Source organism: Pinus tabuliformis, chromosome X, assembly GCF_031772625.1.
Source record: "Pinus tabuliformis cultivar Carrire ecotype Pingquan chromosome X, CPIR1, whole genome shotgun sequence".
Lineage (NCBI taxonomy): Eukaryota > Viridiplantae > Streptophyta > Pinopsida > Pinales > Pinaceae > Pinus > Pinus tabuliformis.
The window spans coordinates 1092449138-1092468133 of record NC_142308.1 but is presented as its reverse complement, the minus strand read 5'-3'; the positions used below and the strand labels follow the sequence as shown (position 1 = coordinate 1092468133).

General features: G+C 38.7%; 1 pseudogene; it reads right to left on the bottom strand.

The window, feature by feature from the left end:
* Nucleotides 1–5817: 5817 nt before the first annotated feature.
* Nucleotides 5818–18494, bottom strand: LOC149143633 (DNA replication licensing factor MCM7-like; annotated as a pseudogene).
* Between the last annotated feature and the right edge of the window lie 502 nt (nucleotides 18495–18996).

The following is an 18996-nucleotide window of genomic DNA, read 5'->3' as shown; positions in this document are numbered from 1 at the left end:
GTCGGGAGAAATTTTCGGGATGGGAGAGACTTTGGTCGGATCTTGTGCAAGAGGAGATCAGACGGAGCACCAGAGACAGTTCTTCATCCATGCATGATGAGGAGAACTGTGCCTTAGCGAGTAAGGTGAAGAAGGGGAAGGAGAAGGGTTCTCTTTCCGAATCCAGTTCTTCCAATAATGGGAAGAAGGTTGACAAGTCGAAGGTGAGATGCTTTCGTTGTCATGAGTTGGGCCATTATGCTACTAATTGCCCAAAGAAGAAATCCAAGAAGGGATCCGGGGAAGGATCTGAAGGTGAGGCACTTGCTTCACAATTTGAGTTGGATTTCACACTCTTCACATGCATGGTTTCATCCATGGTGGGAAGTGGTTGGTTTCTTGACAGTGGAGCTTCTTTCCACATGACCAGTGACAAGAGTTTGTTCAGTACTTGGAGGAGAAAGATCTCCAGATACTCATAGCGATGGGTAATGATGAGAAGTATAATGTCTCAGGTGTAGGCACGGTTATTTTTCAGAGGGAGCATGGAGCTCGCCTTACCTTGACCGAGTATGTACCAGGACTAAAGAGAAACTTGGTGTCGATCGCGAAGCTGGAAGACAGAGGATATGATGTAGTCTTCAGTAAGGGAAAGGTTTTCCTTGGACACATCATCACTAGACAGGTGAAGCAGATTGGTTTACGGGTCAAGAACCTGTATGCTCTTGAGGTTCAATATGCATGAAAAGCCTTGAGCAGCGAGGCAACTGATGGAGACTTGGTGGTTGAGAGGGAGCATATATTACCTCTCAACATGCAGAGCCAGAAGAAGTTTCAGACGATTGTGGAAGAGCCACGATTGGTGCAACAACTTCAGGAGGTTGTGGAGCAGCCACAACAAGGGAAGCTGAGAGGAGATCGAGTAGAGACATCTACTCATGTAGAGACCTCCAGTAGGGGGAAACTTCGAGCCAGGTGGGCTGAGGGATCGCATGCAGCCATACCTCCAGGTAGGAGGTGGGGTGATGTGGATTGATTGTCTCAAGGAGGAGGGGCAGGATCCTTGAGGTACCCAACCTCTTGGATGAGACCTTGCTACGGGAGCCCTGATGTGTAGTAGCAGGAACTGACTGATTGGGTAGAGACAGATGCGGATGGAGCAGCAGAGAGAGAAATAGTGTAGGGAATCCCAGGACAGCGCATAGCTAGCAGGCTGCAGCAATGCGAGAGGTACAAGTGTTTTTCATAGTGCTAGGTAGCACAAAGAAGTGTGCAATGGTGCAAGATGCATGGAGATGTTGCAGTAGCGTAGATGTCAAAGAGGGAGCACTTGTCAGCAGCAGGTAGAGCTTCAACATCAGAGTATGTTCCTAGCCCAACAAAGTGGTCAGTTGGGAGTGTTTTTGTTCCAAGTTTTGTTGGAGCAAGTGGACAGGGCAAATGTGTTGCATGCAGAACATTCCAGAGTTGCACGATAGGGGTTGCAGATAATCCATATCTTGTTGAGAGGGAGTGTTGAAAATGCAACAAGATGATGGAGCTTAGTGGAAAGGAGTCGCCTTCACTAAGTGGGCCCGCAGGCTATTTTTGGCGCAAAGTCTATTTTTAGACATATGGATCATGGTCTATGAGTTGCAGGATGCTATTTGTGGATGATTGGTCATGTTGGTAAAAATAGATGGACTTCTATTTTTAGACATATGGGTGGAGTCTATTTTTAGACTGCTAGGCTAAAAATATAACACTCGAATATTATTAGCTCTTAACAATATTTGGACTATAAACATTATCTTATCCTCTTAGAGCACTTCAGTTCGAGCTACGGATGTGGCACATGCAACTGTCAGAAGGAAATGCGCTTTTCTTGTGGGTCAGTTGAGGTATTGCATGCAGGACATCAGTTAGAACTCATGTGGTTAAGTTTGGTGGAGTTGATTGTGGAGTTGATGGAGTTGTGTTCAATTTGACTTAGTTGAACTAGTTGTATTTAGTTTAAATGCAGAATACACTAGTGATGAGTGATGTGAATTAATTATTAATTAATTCACTAATTATTAACCCATAAAGCAACTGAAGAATACATCATTTAACTCAGTGCATGGACAGTTCAGTGGAGACAGGTGTTAGAGGTTGAGATTGCTATCAATTGTGACTATAGTTGTGCATGAGATTTGCACAATCAATGGATTGAGTATTGCCAATGAGGATTGCGTGGTTCAGCCAACGAAAATACGAGTTTGGATCAGCCATACTCATCCATTCTCATGCAAGATTGCGCGGTGGAGGCAGGCAAGCAGTAGAGGAAATTTGAACCTGTGATTGATTCAGATCTGAGCTAGTTTGTGTGTAACAGGTGGAGATAGTACTGAGTACTTGTGAGGAGTATTGTACTATGTATTGTTACATGTTCTCAATCATTATAATATACATATAGTGTGGGGTTTTCAGCTATGTGCTTTCCCCGGGTTACATATTGTGTTAATGTTCGCATGCGATTGATGTTTCATTGTTTTTAATGCTTCAAAATTGATGATCAACGTAGAGGAGGTTATGTATTATGCATGTATTCCACAATAGTGTATAATCAGGATAATCTCTGTGAATAAGTGTCATATTATTCAAAATTTCTACAAAGGGCCTTGAGGATGGATCTTTTGAAGGACTCATTCTTCACTAGTTCAATCAGAGGTATAGGTATTCTTAGCTTCTGAATTTATGATTGAAAACTAAAAGGAGAAGGAGACTTGTCAAGGCCTCTTACCTCGTGAGCTGGAGCTTAGAGGATGATGGGATCAACTGTTGGTCGCTTCTTCTTATTAGCTTGTTGTACTGCAGGGAAAACAGCTCTTTGAACAGGACTTTCCTTGGCATTATTGATCTTCGACCTCAAATCATATCTGTGCCAATCTTCAGTTTGCAGAACAGCTTCACCATCCCATTCTTGGTTGATCTAGTCATTGAATAATGACTTTTCATAGGCAGCTGAGGTCAAAAAGGAGGCACTGCCTTTGTCTTCCAGACAATGGATCTCATCATCTTCTTCAAACTGCTCTTCTTCCATGACTACATTCTGGAAAGGGGTCTTCACCCTTTGGTCTTCATTGGCATCTTTACTTCTTTGCAAAATCTGCAACTACTCATTGGCTCTTCTATACGGATTTGGAATTCTAGGAGCAAAGGTATTAGGAACTCTTCCTTTCCCAGGGTGCTGCTCAACCTTTAATTTGGAGATTTCAGAGGCTAATGACTCTATCATCTTGGTCATTTTATCTATCTTGGGATCTAAAGATGATGAAGATTCGCCCCTCTGTCTCCTTCTATCAACATTTCCCTTGAGCTTCTTTGCAGCCATGATGTTTGATTCTACTTCCAAGGCTGCATCCTGCATATCAGCCAAAGTAGCACATCGCCTGTCCCTCAATAGTAGATAGAAGTCAAAATCAAAAGCACTGGCATAGGTGAGTTTAGTAGAGGTAGTGGTGGGTTTTACTTCAGCTGGTATTTTGTTGTACATGCGGTTAAACCTCTTATTAAAATCAGACAACAACTCACCATTTTCCCTCTTTAAGTTCCCAAACTCGGTGTGGTAGTAGAGTAGATCCTTCTTATCCCCACAATGCTTTAGGAATGCATCATCTAAAGCCTCAATATCTACTATAGACCTTGGGGTCAATTCTCTGAACCATTTTCTAGCCTCTCCATCTAGGCTTTGGAGAAAGACTCTCATCCACACATCATCTTCACTAATGTCCAAGTTATCAGCATAGCTATTAAATGATTCAAGATGTTCTTCAGCTGTAACGCCTTCAGTCCCAGTGAACTTAGGCCTATACTTCTGATATTCTCTAGTAGTCATGGAATTCAAAGGACTGGGCAGTACTAGAGTCCCATACCTAGCAGCTATGATTCTTTCCATTTTGGTAGGTGCTTGTGGACCTGCCATAACTGTGGTGGCTATAAGGGTACTGGAAGTCTGAATGACAGGGGGTTGAGGAGTGACTGATAAGACTAAAGCGGTATGAGGGATAGGAGGAGAGGTTTCCTTTGGGCTTGCAACAAAAGGAGAAACTAAAGAATAAGGAGCTCTATGAATCTCTGATATTTTTTCTTCACTGTTAGTATTAGATGTTATACTCTCAATACGTATTTGTTCTATTACAGGATTTTCTTGAAGAGATATAGAATATTGCTTAGAGCTACCTGAACCTGATGCTCCTTTCTACAATGCCTTTCTTTCTTTGATGATTTTTCAGGGTCAGATACTGGGTCAGCTTGTGGCTTCTGAGGATTTCTCCGAGTATGCCTCACAAACTGAGTCATAACTATCAAGTGGAGTCACCAAGAGGTTCGTCCTCCAGTAGAGTCGCCAAATAGATGATTACAACCAAAGAAGTGCCCAAACTTTGTCTATCATCAAAGTTGGATCTGTGTCATCTCCCAGGGAAGCTGAGCTTCAGTCTCCTCTCCCCAGCAATGGCACCAATTATGTTATCACTCCAGGCAGCTCTCCTAGGTTGTAACTCAGAGATGCCTGGTAACATATAAATCTTCAATATTGTTCTCTGAACTATTGGAATGGATGATGGTTTGGATCAAGTCAGATGACTGTTTCAACACTTTTTGCACTCAATACATGCATGAACACCTCAGCTTTACAAGGCTTTAGACCACTAATGCTCAGTAGTTTATAGATTCAATGGATAAATGGAGAATATTGATTGTACCAGCAAATGCATACATAAACACATATGAATGGCTAGCTACAAAAAGCAAATGAAGCTTGCAAATCTAATTTATCAATGCAGAGATAAGATGACAGTTATATGGCATTAGACACAGAATAAAACATGAATAACCTATTCGAGTGCAAGCATAGAACAGAAGAGAAAGTGGGAATTAAACATGTAACAGCGAAAGAAGCTTATATTGCTGGAATGAAGATGAGAAGCTAGAGGAGTAGAGTCTCCACAGTCTCCGAAAGTTGGACCTTTGTTACTCTGAACTTTCAAATATTTATAGGCCTTTTACAATGCTCTCGGGCCTTCTAAGGCTTGAGAGGTCTTAATCTATCCCCTCTGTCTTTAACGACTTGATGCCCTGACTAGGCACGCATGGGCTCGGAGGTTTCTTCTTCTAACAGCAGAGTAACTGCATTCTGGTAGTTTGCTACGTTGTTAGGGAGCTCACTCGCACTAGCGATGCTCCATGATCACTTCTATTGGTTTTGGCTGTGTTGCACTGTTGCCTTTCCCCTTCCGGCCTTTTGTCTCTCAGTCTCTGTCTCCCGTCCTCTGTTATGTGATGGAATGGGTCTGTGGGCCTTTTGAAATCCTTTCAAATGCTAACAATGACTGTTTTCTATTTTACATAGAAAAACGTTGCAACATTGTGAAATCCCGCCAAGCTCTGTTTATTTCAGACTTCACAAGTCCTTAAACACTGTCTATTCCTCTATCGGGTCCACCCTCAATCGCTATCGCAGGTCGCTTCGACCTTGTTTCCAAGCTTCCCTTTGTATTTTGAAATATGTTAAAAACACTAAAAATCATGAAAAATTGGCTTTAGCGGACCTGAAATATTATATATTTTCATTTATGAACCCCTTCGAGTTTGGGTTTTATTGCATCGGTGCTGCCCCTTTGTATTTCGTTAAAGAACGAAAATACGCAAAATAAATAGGAAAATGCATTTCGGTGGATTTCAAATTTTATACAATACTATGTATATAACTGTTGGGTCCGGTTAATCGCATCGCACATATACATGTATAAAGGCCCTGCTCCATAATGTTTCCCCGATTGCGATCCGCCGATGCGATTGATCGCAATCGCATATCACTCATGCCCTGGGCCAATGGTGAGCGCTCTGTTGTGTTCTTCGATAGCGATCCTGCAATGCGACGTGGGCCATCGATCTGCGCGCTTGATTGACGGTCCACGTTGCATCCCCAATCTCCATTGCAAGTTCCATACAATCTGCCCCCAATCTGTCGATTGCGACCTGCCGATCAGATTTGGACCGTTGATCAGCCAAATCTGACGGCTAATGTGCATTTCACTGTTTATGCCTCCGATACTTGGTTTTTCATTGTTTTTATGTGTTTTTGTCTCCCGGTAATGCTTTTATGCCATTCTAAGGGTTCTTCTCCTGCGCTGGTTTTGATCTTTGGCATGATTTTACTGGCTTTTGAAGACTTAAAGAGCATATTTGGACCCATTTGGATCAGGATCCAATGTATTTATAGATGTGAGAGTAATATTTTGAAGTCTGGCTTATGGCCAAAGCGGAGCAAGAGGATATGTGGCCGTCAAAGTTGAAACAAAGGACATTTCCACTAAAAATAGCAGCACTGCACCTCAGGGGCTAAAACCCCCTCTTGCCACAAACCTGATCCATTCTTCATTTTCCTCTAATTGATTTAAAATTTATATTAGTGAATCATTCTTCATTTTCCTCTAAAACTGATTTAAGTTTTATATTAGTTATGTGTTCAAATGATTTTTCTTCTCTTGAGTCCTTAGCATTCTTGTGTTATCAATGTTATAGCTCACACCTCCAACTTCAAGCTCCTCATCATTTCTACCAATTATAATGATTCAATACTTTATTTGTACTCATTAGATTCTATCTCCTCATTTCCTACACTGATATTCAAACCTTTAACTTATTCTCCATGACTGTAAGGATGATATCTATCCTCCATGTTTCTTCTCCAATATTAATCTTGAATTCTAGCCTTTAATTGTCCCTTGTGTAAATTTTACCTGCAAAGTTTTCATACAATTAATTTGTTTCATTTCCAAAATTTAGTGAAAATTTTTAGTAATATGATCATCCAATAATTTTCCACATAATAATAAATTGCCAACTTTGTCTTTTTGTGCTTTCTTAGAACATAGATTTTGGTGAAAATAAATTGGAAAAACTAGAAATTTCACTCCCATAAAGTTCTCCAACATATTGAAAAAACCAATGTTCGAGGACAAAAATAACAATGAGAAAGAGGCCCAATCCAATGACATAATGCATCAGGAGAAAATCCAATTGTACAGTACAATGACAAAAATCCAATAGTTGAGGACAATTTTGTTTGCATCAGGTTACTCCATTTATTATGTTAATCTTTCCATGGTTATTTCGCTCTAAAAAGAGTCAAACAAGTGTCCATAAATTTGGATTATCTTCATTGTAAAATAATAATTCATTTTTGTCATTTATATGACAGGAAATGTAAATAAGATTACAACAACTCTTGAGGCTTAAGAAATAGTTGAAGTTTAAGCTTAAAAGTAAGAAAGACAGGAAATTGTGTACAATAGAAACCATATAGAGTTTATCTGGAAACACATATTTTTTACATAAGTACATATAATGACACTTCATAACAGAACTCTTGGTTGTTGTCCCAGTGTCCTGTTCATGGAAGTCCACATGTAATCACTGTTCAAAATATAATTCTTGACATGTCTAACCTCGTGAGTTTTCCAAGAGGAAACTCATCCTTGAGTTTCATATCAATTCAAGGACATCTAAAAAATAAAACTCTCTTTGCTAAAAGAGTTGAACAATGAGGATATTTAATTTACAGGTATATGATACATTATTCTCTTGTTGGACATTTTAGGCATCAATAAAATTAATATCAAATATATTGGTATAAATTTTCCACACGTTCAATCTTGCATACTCTTCCCAGCACTCCTTTAGTTAATCTTAAGTGTAAGGATACATGCAAGAGACCCAATTAGATGCATTTAAACAAACCTTGATTAGGAAATTTTTCAACTAATGATATTTATCATGCTCTAAATAGTCTCTCGAGAGTACCTTTCGAGAAATCCAGTTAACCGAGGGGTCAGAAGCGGGGCGGAGCCCCCCTTCGTTGAGCCGATTGTGTAGCGGGGGAGGTTCACAGGGGTTTTGAGGGGTGCAGGTAGACCCACTCTATGGGGTTTAGGGCAGCACCCCATAAAATTTTGTTTTTGGACCCTCTATTAGGTTGGGTGGACCTACCTATGGTTTTGTGCATGATTTTTTGCACATGGTTTTAGACGCGATGGTTTTCGTTCCATGGTTTTGGACGCAATGGTTTTCGGTCCATGGTATTGGATGCTTCGGCATGTATAAATATGTATTGTAGCATTGAAAGGAACATAATGAAAAATCAAGCTGGTAGTCCCAGTTTTGGGATCCAGGGGAAAATCTCTGTGTATATGTGTTTTATGTGTTATTCTCTCGCATTGTTTATTTTCTGTATTTTAGAATTTGTATGCAGGTAATTTCTGTACGGGGTTAAAACCTACATTTGGTATCAGAGCTATTTTGGCTTCAAGGGGACACCTTTGTTTCCAAGGGGCTTCACTCGGGCCTGTGGTAGACCCTGTTCAGTGGGAGATCTGTGAGATCAATTCTAGTGGTAAAAGAAGATGGCGAGCAGTGGAAAGATAGAGATCAAGAAATTCAATGGTCAGAGTTTTGAGTTGTGGAAACTCAAGATGGAGGATTTGTTGGTGGATAAAGATCAATGGATCGCGATAGATCCAGGGACTAAATCAATGGGAGTGTTCGATGAAGAATGGAAGAAGTTAGATCAGAAGGCAAAGAGAAAAATACGATTGTGTGTCTCAGATTCAGTATTGTTGAATGTATCAAGGGAAGCTACGCCTAAGGCTTTGTGGGACACGTTGGGGACTTTGTACCAATCTAAGTCTCTGGTGAATAAACTGTTCCTACGGAAAAATGTTGTATAACCTGAGGATGAAAGATGGAGACTCGGTGATAGAGCATCTGAATGCATTTAATATTGTGGTAAGTCAATTATTATCTGTTGATATTAAAATTTCAGATGAAGATAAGTGCATCAGTTTGTTGTGTTCTCTACCAGATTCATGGGATAGTTTGGTTATTGCAATAGGTAGCAATGCAACTGCCTTGCAGTTTGATGAAATAGTCTCATCCTTGCTGACGGAGGAGATGAGACGAAAAAATATGGAGAGCCAAAATGGTGATGCCTTGTCTGTATGAGGATGGTCCTAGAACAGAAACAAAAATAAGTCATCGAGTGGAAGATCTAAATCTCCAAGAAAACCTTTAAAGGTGGTTTGCTGGAAATGTGGAAAGGAAGGGCACTACAAAAGGGACTGTAAATCTAAATCTCCTGACAAAGGAAAGGGATCTGATGATGATCCTTCTGCAGAGGCAAAAACCACCTCCGATGAAGGTGGGGGTGTGTACTTGGCTTCTTCAAGTACACATGCAGATCATGAGGCATGGTTGATTGACTTAGGTGCATCCTTTCACTTCACTCCCCATAGAGGGTGGTTCTGCGAGTATGAGAAATACGATGGTGGTCATGTCTTCTTAGGGGATGATAAGAAGGCTAGAATCGTTGGTCGCGGAAAAGTAAAGTTGAAGTTGCAAGGTGGAAGGATTAAAACACTTCTGGGTGTTCTACATATTCCTGCATTGGCCAGAAATCTGATTTCTATAAGCAAGCTACATGATGTAGGTGTAAAAACAGTGTTCGAGAAGGATACATGTAAGATGGTTCGGGGAGCAATGGTATTGATGCAGGGAGTTCGGATTGGAACTCTGTACAAGCTGCAAGGTAGCGCTGTTGTTGATCGGTGCAACAGTTCCATGGTTCCTGAAAGTGGAGAAGAAAATCTAGTGGTCTCTGGAGAGAAGACCATGTTGTGGCATCAAAGGCTTAGACATATTGGAGAGAAGGGCCTTCCAATACTTCATGGTAAAGTTATGGTAGAATGTATGAGTAATAGCTCTCCATATTTTGATTTCTGTGAAAATTGTGTATATGGGAAGTAGAATCGGGTGAGTTTCCCCTCCGGTGGTAAGTGGGTGAAACAGATATTAGAGCTTGTGCACAGTGATGTGTTTGGACCTGTGAAGGTTCCATCACTGGGTAAGTCTGTGTACTATGTATCATTTATATATGACTTCTCAAGGAATACATGGATATGTTTCCTTAAGAATAAATCTGAAGTCTTTGACAGGTTTAAAGAATTTAAGGCTCTGGTGGAAAACTAGCCAGAGAAGAAGATAAAGGTGCTGAGGACGAATAACAGTGGAGAGTTTTGCAGTAAGGAATTTGAAATATTCTATAAGAAGTGTGGTATAGCACGACATAAGACTACTCCATATACACCTCAGCAAAATGGAGTTACAAAAAGAATGAACAAGACGTTGATGGAAAGGGCAAGAAGCATGCTCAGTGGTGTCAGGATAGGACAAGAATTCTGGGCAGAGGCGGTGGAGATAACATGTTACCTGGTCAACATATCACCTTCATCAGTGTTGGAGGATAAGACTCCACAAGAGGTTTGGATTGGTAAGAAACCCTCCCTTTCACATTTGAAGGTATTTGGATGTGATGCATATGTACATGTTCCAAAGGAGAAAAGAACCAAGTTGGATAGTAAATCTGAAAAGTGCATCTTTATTGGATATAAGGATGGTTTAAAGGGTTATAAGCTTTGGAACCCAGTAACAAGGAAGGTTGTGTACAGCTGAGATGTGGTGTTTAGAGAGGTGAAAGATGTTATTCAACATGAAGTCCAACCAAAGGAACCTGAGAAGATAGAGTTTGAGCTTAAGGAGGAAGAATCATACTCTACAAGAGAGGAGGAATCAGAAGATGAAGAGCCACAAACTCCGGGTGTGAGAAGATCAGTTCAAGAAAGAAGGCAGCCGGAAAGGTATAGTCCATCTTCTTTTTGTTCAAATTTTTCTTTATCTGTTACTGATGATGATCTCGGAACTGTGAAGGAAGCAATAGATTCAGAGGATGGAAAACTCTGGAAAGAGGCCATGGTTGATGAATGGCATCTTTGCACAAAAATGAGGCTTGGGATCTGGTGGAGTTGCCGGCTGGAAGGAAACCCATTGGCAGCAAATGGGTGTCCAAGAAGAAGACAAATGCAGAAGGAAAGGTGGACAAATACAAAGCTCGGTTGGTAGCAAAAGGTTATTCCCAGGTGCCAGGAATTGATTTTGGTGATATTTTTTCTCCTGTTGCCAAGGTAGCTTCTATTAGATTACTTTTATCTGTTGCTGCTGCTTTTGATTTTGAGGTAAAAATGATGGATGTGAAGACAACATTTCTTTAGGGGATCTGGAAGAGGAGATCTACATGAAGCAACCTGAAGGTTTTGCAGTGAAAGGTAAGAAAGAAATGGTATGCAAGTTAAAGAAGTCTCTATATGGGTTAAAACAGTCACCAAGGATGTGGTATTCAGATATTTGTGTGGCTAGTTTTTGCTACCAAGGAAGACCAGGATTGGATAGAGTGTTGGATATTTGTGGCTTTATTGATGCAGGCTGGGCTGGAGATCTAGATCAGAGAAGATCTGCAAGTGGGTATGTGTTTAACCCATTTTGAGGTGCAGTCATTTGGATGAGTAAGAAACAGTCTGTAGTGGCACCATCAACTACAGAGGCAGAATACATGGCAGCCACTCATGCAAGCAAGGAAGTAGTTTGGTTGCAAAGATTGTGTTCAAGTATGGGGTTAGTACAGGGAGCTATAAGGATAGACTGTGACAGGCAAAGTGCAATTTTCTTGGCAAAGAACCCTGCATATCATTCAAAGACAAAGCACATTGATGTTCAGTATCACTTTGTGAGGGATATGATAGAAGACAAAAAGGTGTTGCTGGTAAAGGTGGACACTTTGAAGAACACTGCAGATGCATTGACAAAATCTGTGAGCTCTAAGAAGTTCTCTTGGTGTAGAGAAAAAATGGGCGTTGCAAGGCTAGAAAAATGACTAAGCTCTCTTGTGGTCCCCTGTGGAAAGAAAACAAGTGGGAGAATGTTGGGTTGTGTTATATTCTTTCCACTACTAGCCCACTTAGTTAACCAAAGGTTAGAAGGGGGGAGGAGCCCCCCCTTCGTTGTGCCGATTGCGTAGCGGGTGGGGGTCACAGGGAGTTTGAGGGGTGCAGGTAACCCCGCTCTATGGGGTCCGAGGTAGCGCCCTGGAAAATTTTGTTTTTGGACCGTATATTAGGTTGGGCAGACCTACCTATGGTTTTATGCATGATTTTTCGCACATGGTTTTGGACGTGATGGTTTTCAGTCCATGGTTTCGGACGCGATTGTTCTCAGTCCATCGTATTGGATGCTTTGGCATGTATAAATATGTATTGTAACATTGAAAGCAACATAATGAAAAATCAAGCTGCTAGTCCTGGTTTTGGGATCCAGGGGAAAATATCTGTGTATTTGTGTTTTATGTGTTATGCTCTCGCATTTTTATTTTTTGTGTTTTAGAATTCGTATGCAGGTAATTTCCATAGGGGGTTAAAACCTACAATATAATGACACTTCATAACAAAACTCTTGGTTGTTGTCCTAGTATCCTATTCATGGAAGTCCACATGTAATCACTATTCAAAATATAATTCTTGACATGTCTAACCTCGTGAGTTTTCCAAGAGGAAACTCATCCTTGAGTTTCATATCAATTCAAGGACATCTAAAAAACAAAACTCTCTTTGCTAAAAGAGTTGAACAATGAGGATATTTACTTTACAGTTATATGATACATTATTTGCTTGTTGGACATTTTAGGCATCAATAAAATGAATATCAAATATATTGGGATAAATTTGCCACACTTTCAATGTTGCATACTCTTCCCAACACTCCTTTAGTTAATCTTCAGTGTAAGGATACATGCAAGAGACCCAATTAGATGCATTTAAACAAACCTTGATTAGGAAATTTCAACTAATGATATTTATCATGCTCTAAATAGTCTATGGAGAGTACCTTTCGAGAAATCCAGTTAACCGGGGGATTAGAAGGGGGGCGAAGCCCCCCCTTCGTTGCGCCGATTGTGTAGTGGGGGGTGTCATAGGGGGTTTTAGGGGTGCAGGTAGCCCCACTCTATGGGGTTCAGGGCAGTGCTCAGGAAAATTTTGTTTTAGGACCCTATATTAGGTTGGGTGAACCTACCTATGGTTTTGTGCATGATTTTTCGCACATGGTTTTGGACGCGATGGTTTTGGGTCCATGGTTTTGGATGCGATGGTTTTTGGTCCATGGTATTGGATGCTTCAACATGTATAGATATGTATTGTAACATTAAAAGGAACATAATGAAAAATCAAGCTGGTAGTCCCAGTTTTGGGATCCAGGGGAAAATCTCTGTGTATATGTGTTTTATGTGTTATGCCCTCGCATTGTTTATTTTCTGTGTTTTAGAATTCGTATGCAGGTAATTTCTGTACAGGGTTAAAACCTACAATATAATGACACTTCATAACAGAACTCTTGGTTGTTGTCCTAGTGTCCTTTTCATGTAAGTCCACATGTAATCACTGTTCAAAATATAATTCTTGACATGTCTAACCTCGTGAGTTTTCCAAGAGGAAACTCATCCTTGAGTTTCATATCAATTTAAGGACATCTAAAAAACAAAACTCTCTTTGCTAAAAGAGTTAAACAATGAGGATATTTACTTTACAGGTATATGATACATTATTTTCTTGTTGGACATTTTAGGCATCAATAAAATTAATATCAAATATATTGGGATAAATTTGCCACACATTCAATCTTGCATACTCTTCCCAACACTCCTTTAGTTAATCTTAAGTGTAAGGATACATGCAAGAGACCCAATTAGATGCATTTAAACAAACCTTGATTAGGAAATTTCAACTAATGATATTTATCATGCTCTATATAGTCTATGGAGAGTACCTTTCAAGAAATCTAGTTCAAGGCATTAGCATAGCGTACATCCATAGTATTCATTCTCGAAGCTTCATCCCTTATGATTGAATAGATGTAAGATATGGAATCCAGACCATTTTTCTTTCTTTTTTCAGCACATAAGGAGAACTTTGACATTGCATAAGCCTAAGGGATTCATCTACATCACTTTGAGCCATTATTTCTAAGAATCTAAATCGACTTAGGGCTTGTGAGGAATAAATCCATGCAAAAGAAACAGACATAAGATTTTGTCAATAAATGGGTTTCTGAGATTAAAAGGCCAAATTTGGATTAATGTTGTTGCTTAGTCACAACTCCACTCTAGTGTTGAAAATATGATAAATTGAAAAGTCACTTTTCCTATAACTCGCACGTAACACTAGGTAATTTAAAAAGGAACAAATAAATTACGATTGAGAAGCGAAAAATTCTTAAAAGTGTTCTGCCAGTGGTGTAAGAATGTGGTGCATTACATTGTTCTTCCTCTTGTCTCATGGAATAATATGCACTGGAAATGTATTCGGTAAGGTCTTTAGGTACAAAAGGTGATACCCTTCTTTCTATTGCTATATAAGTACTAGAAAATATTAACCATCATAAGGTTAGAAACTACTCAGCATTAGAGTACAACAATTCGAGCATTAATCTCTAAAGAACAAGTGACAACAAATCACCTAAGGATGGAAGACTCGAGAGGAGTAAAGCCTAAATTTGGTGGCTCACACTTTTGATGCATGTATAACACGTGTCTTGCCATTTCCAGGTCACTATACATATCGACTTTATCAAGTATCATCCACAAAAAGTCAAAACGAGAAAGAGATTCTACCTTAAAATAATGAAAATTTATCTCAAAATAATCAACTTTACTCAAAATAGATTATTCCTTAATGTCATGAAAATTATAAAAAAAAAATCAATTGTACTTCACATATGTTCTCACTTAAATACATAAAAAAAATTATCTCAAACTAATCATATTTATTGAACAGAGATTTTTTCTTAAATTCATGAAATTTTATCTTAAAATAATCAATTGACTCAACAAACATTCTTCACTTAATTCATGAAAAATTATCTCAAAATAATCAGTTGTGCTGAACAGGGCTTGTTCCCTAACTTCGTGAATATATCTCAAAATAATATGTACTATAGATATTCTTTCTTAAAAGTTGACTTAGCATAACCTACAAGCCAAATATAAAATTTTCCAGACTTTCTAGGAAATTCTTCTAATTTCTCAACTCCTCGTATAAGTTCCCTTGGTTCCTCCAGTGCTAGTAAAAATCCTCCATTCCTTGTAGAAAATTCCTTTAATTTCTCCTGTTAACCAAAAATCCTTTAATTTTTCCATTTCATGTAAGAATTCCTACAAAAAATTGCAAAATGTAGAAGCATAGGGGGAAATTAAAGAAAATTCACATAATTTAGAAAAGAAAAATTGAAGTACCTATGTTCAAGAGAGCATGGCGCTTAGCAACGGTCATGTGAGAGGCCCATGACTCGGCATCCATAATAATTACGGAGGAATTTCAAGCGACAATGACTTTTGTTAATATAAATCCCCTGTATTTATGGGCACTTTGAAAATGAATGGCCAAGTTTGATATTCTTTGTAGGTGTTCTTCATAGATCATACCAACCCTTGTGATAATGAACAACATAGTATAAAACAAAACTCAAAATTAAAGTTCCATCACAAAAGTAGGATACAATGTACACTAAAATACTAGAAAGAAAACATGAGCCATACTCTCCTTTCAAGTGAAGAGTATATAAGGAACTGTTAATTAGCTATGGAAATAAAAGAAGGAAAAGAAATTTGAGAACACTATATATAGTTAAAGCTTAAATAAAAAACTACTAATTGAAAACAAGTAATGTAAAACAAAAATTATCTAAGAGCAAGGAAACAAAATCACGGTAAAAATAGATTAATCCTTTTTTACCAATTCGAGTTCCTAAATAGGAGAAAAATTAAGGGCACTAGGATCTTTGTACAAGTCAATATAGGAGTTTAAAGAGGTTTCAAATTTCTCCATCCTCCAATGTATCCTAATGGTTTACAGCTCCAAAAATGAAAATGTACCTCATACTTTCGATCCAAGATCCAGAACTAAAGAGCACATAACAAATTTAACAAGGAAAAGTCAGAAGAAAGGACACACAAAAGCTTTAGTTTCAAAAAAAGAAGAGATGAATGAATCCCCCAATAAGCACAACATTCCAATTACATATCTCTTCTATAAAAAACATTGATAAAACAAAATCCTTTTCTTCTATACAGGACACCTTCCATGCATCCCACTAGGTTGATGCAATTCCATGAGATCTATCTCTAGAATTCATGACATTCACAAACTCATATTCATGGTAGGACCTCATATGAATCTACCTTCAAACTAAATGATAATAGCAGTAGCGGCAACCAGAACAACTATCCATGCATTTAGAGATGTTGTTATGCCCACCTTTGCAATGTTGACAATTTGTTGCTCCATCACTTCATGAATAACAATACGGTTTGTCTCGTCCATAACACATGATTCATCACATACAAGATCCATTATTTTTGTCACTGCTCTGAAGGTGTCGAAAGATATATGTTGGTGAAACCTCTAATGCATTCAGTCTAAAATAAAACAATTTCCAACTCCAAAGAAACCAACAACTTAAACATTGGAAAGAATAAATCTCATAAACATACCAGGGCCCCACCTTCAAGGACCATTTCATTGGGTGAACGGATCCCTTTGAACAACAGCTATCAGACCAACACCACTGCTTCCTCGACCTATGGTGTAAACTCCTCGAGGTTCCACACTAATCATGTGTTTCAACAACTGACTCTTTGCAACTCCAGGATCTCCCATCAAATAGACATGCAAATCACCTCTTATTTGCAAGTAAAACATAAATGTGAGAAATAAATATAAATTTTCCTTTGTAGACAAACTCCAAAGACCAGATAAGCAAGAATAACAAGGAATTTTTCTCAGACAGTCACCAACGGGATAATCAATTTTCTCTATAACAAATCTTCAGTAAAATAATTATACCTTCATTCCATCCTTGCGTTTTCTAGTTGGGGCACCAACAAGAAGCAAAAGAAGGACTTTTTTTACATCCTCGTGTCCAAATATTTCTGGAGCTAAAGAACGTGCAAGCTTGTTGTAGATGTCCCCATCCTTAGCAAGAAGTTCTATTTTTTCTTGTTCATCACCTTGTAAAACATACCTACAAGTGTTTGAAATTAATGAATAAAATAAGAAATATAGAGAAAACATGGATCAAATAAAAAATTCACTAAATGACACGTTTTAAAAAACTTCATATGCTAGACATGTGCAACCAAAGAAAAATTGCTAATCTACCTGCATCAGATGTGGAACTTTACATATTGAACTTTACATATCTATATAATGCATACCTAATGGTATATTAACTTTGAAGACTGGCTTTTGGTGGAAGGATCCATCATATTGGTAAACCCACTTATTAAACAACTACATGCATGATGTGGCCTGAATGTATCAATGACTAATGCCCTGTAGAAGGAACTGCCAAACTTGCCTTGTGAAGTCACATTAGAGAAAGAGATGTTGCTCTATTTCTTCTACTTTCTGGCATAACACACAATGAGTGGGGCCAGCTGTCCCATGCTTCCTTAAATTATTTGCAATAGGGACTCAGGAGCTTGTTATGCACTAATATCCAGCAGAAGGAATTTACCTTAGGCAATAGTGCCTGTGGAAAGGAAGGGAGGATAGATGATGGAGATACCCCTGCTTAACAGAGTAAGAAGATGCCCCATAGCCCCTATAGTTTCTCTTGGATATGGAGATTGGAGCACATCCGAAAAGTGTCAATCTCGTAAAATATTGGTCTAAGATCAGACTTAAGTTCTAGTCAACCCATTACCCTTCATTCCATGTAGAAATATCATAGAGGGTAATCAAAGAGTGTTGATATAGCCAATCAAAAAATTCATGAATCAATTGGATCAAATGAGAACATACACCTCACTTCCTTATCAATATACTCTATTAACCTTTGAAGAACCATATCAACATTTGCATCTGACTGAATTTTTACATGGCATGCAAGTATTTCCTGACTGTAATGACCCAAATGTGCAGTTCATGCACAGTTAAGACACCAGAAATTGCACACAATCCTTATTCAAACCTTGTAGCATCAATCTCACGAGGTGCACTCACCATCAAAACTTATAGAATGTGCTTCAACATCTTTAACTTCTAGAATATTTGTCAACATATTTATAATGATCCCCAGTACAAGTACTAAGAAAAACAATGTACATATCAAATCAATTATTTTCATGCCAAGCTTTACCCAAATAATTAAGCTCCTCCAATCATGACCCCAATACTCTGAACCAAATCTCCGAGCACATGAAGATATGCCCCCTGCAAATTTATATTTAAATGTGAATGATTGTCTTTCAGCACCTTTGTTTTTTCCTCCAAGTCATGATCTAATTTGAATCTAGTATTTTGAAATTCCTACCTTCAGCATCTCTCAATCCACAGCCAAGGGTCTCCCCAACATAGTGGAATGATCAAAATGTTCATCCCTTTCTACCTCTGAAAGAAAAGGCTTCTTCAGTTCCGTTTTGTCTTGACCCGCAACAATGCATATACTGAGATCTTCATGCTTATGGCCATGGTCATGAATGTATTCAGTATTGCCCCTATGTTCTTGTGCATGTCTCTGCTTAGCCTCTTGTCGATGACCTTTTCCCTCACCATGTCTTTCCCTCCGTTGTGATTGTTGACCATCAACTGCACCTGTATTGTGAAGTATCCTATTGATAGGATCATAGATGAGAATTCCAGTGAGAAACCAAATAAACTAAATGGACAATAGTGCACCTAAAATCTCAAGACAAAAAACCCATGTCTAATGAGGTGTTGCTTCCCATCCTGATGCCCATATTGCAAAAAAGAAATTGCAAACCAACCTACTTACAATTTAGCTTAAATATCAATTGTGATTCGACAAAAACAATTAAAAACAGTCATATCGGCACCAACAAAATTGCACCAAAGAATCATTTATAAAAGACTAAAGATCTAACTCTTGAATAACACCTCTTTCAAGAATTTGGTGAAGAAGGCACGAGATCATCATTTGCGATTTGGAAAGAGGAAAAAATTGAACCAGAGCATCATCTATAAAGCACTAAAGATCCAACTCTTGAACAACACAAATCTGGTAAAGAAGGCAGGGGATCATCATTTGCAATTTGGC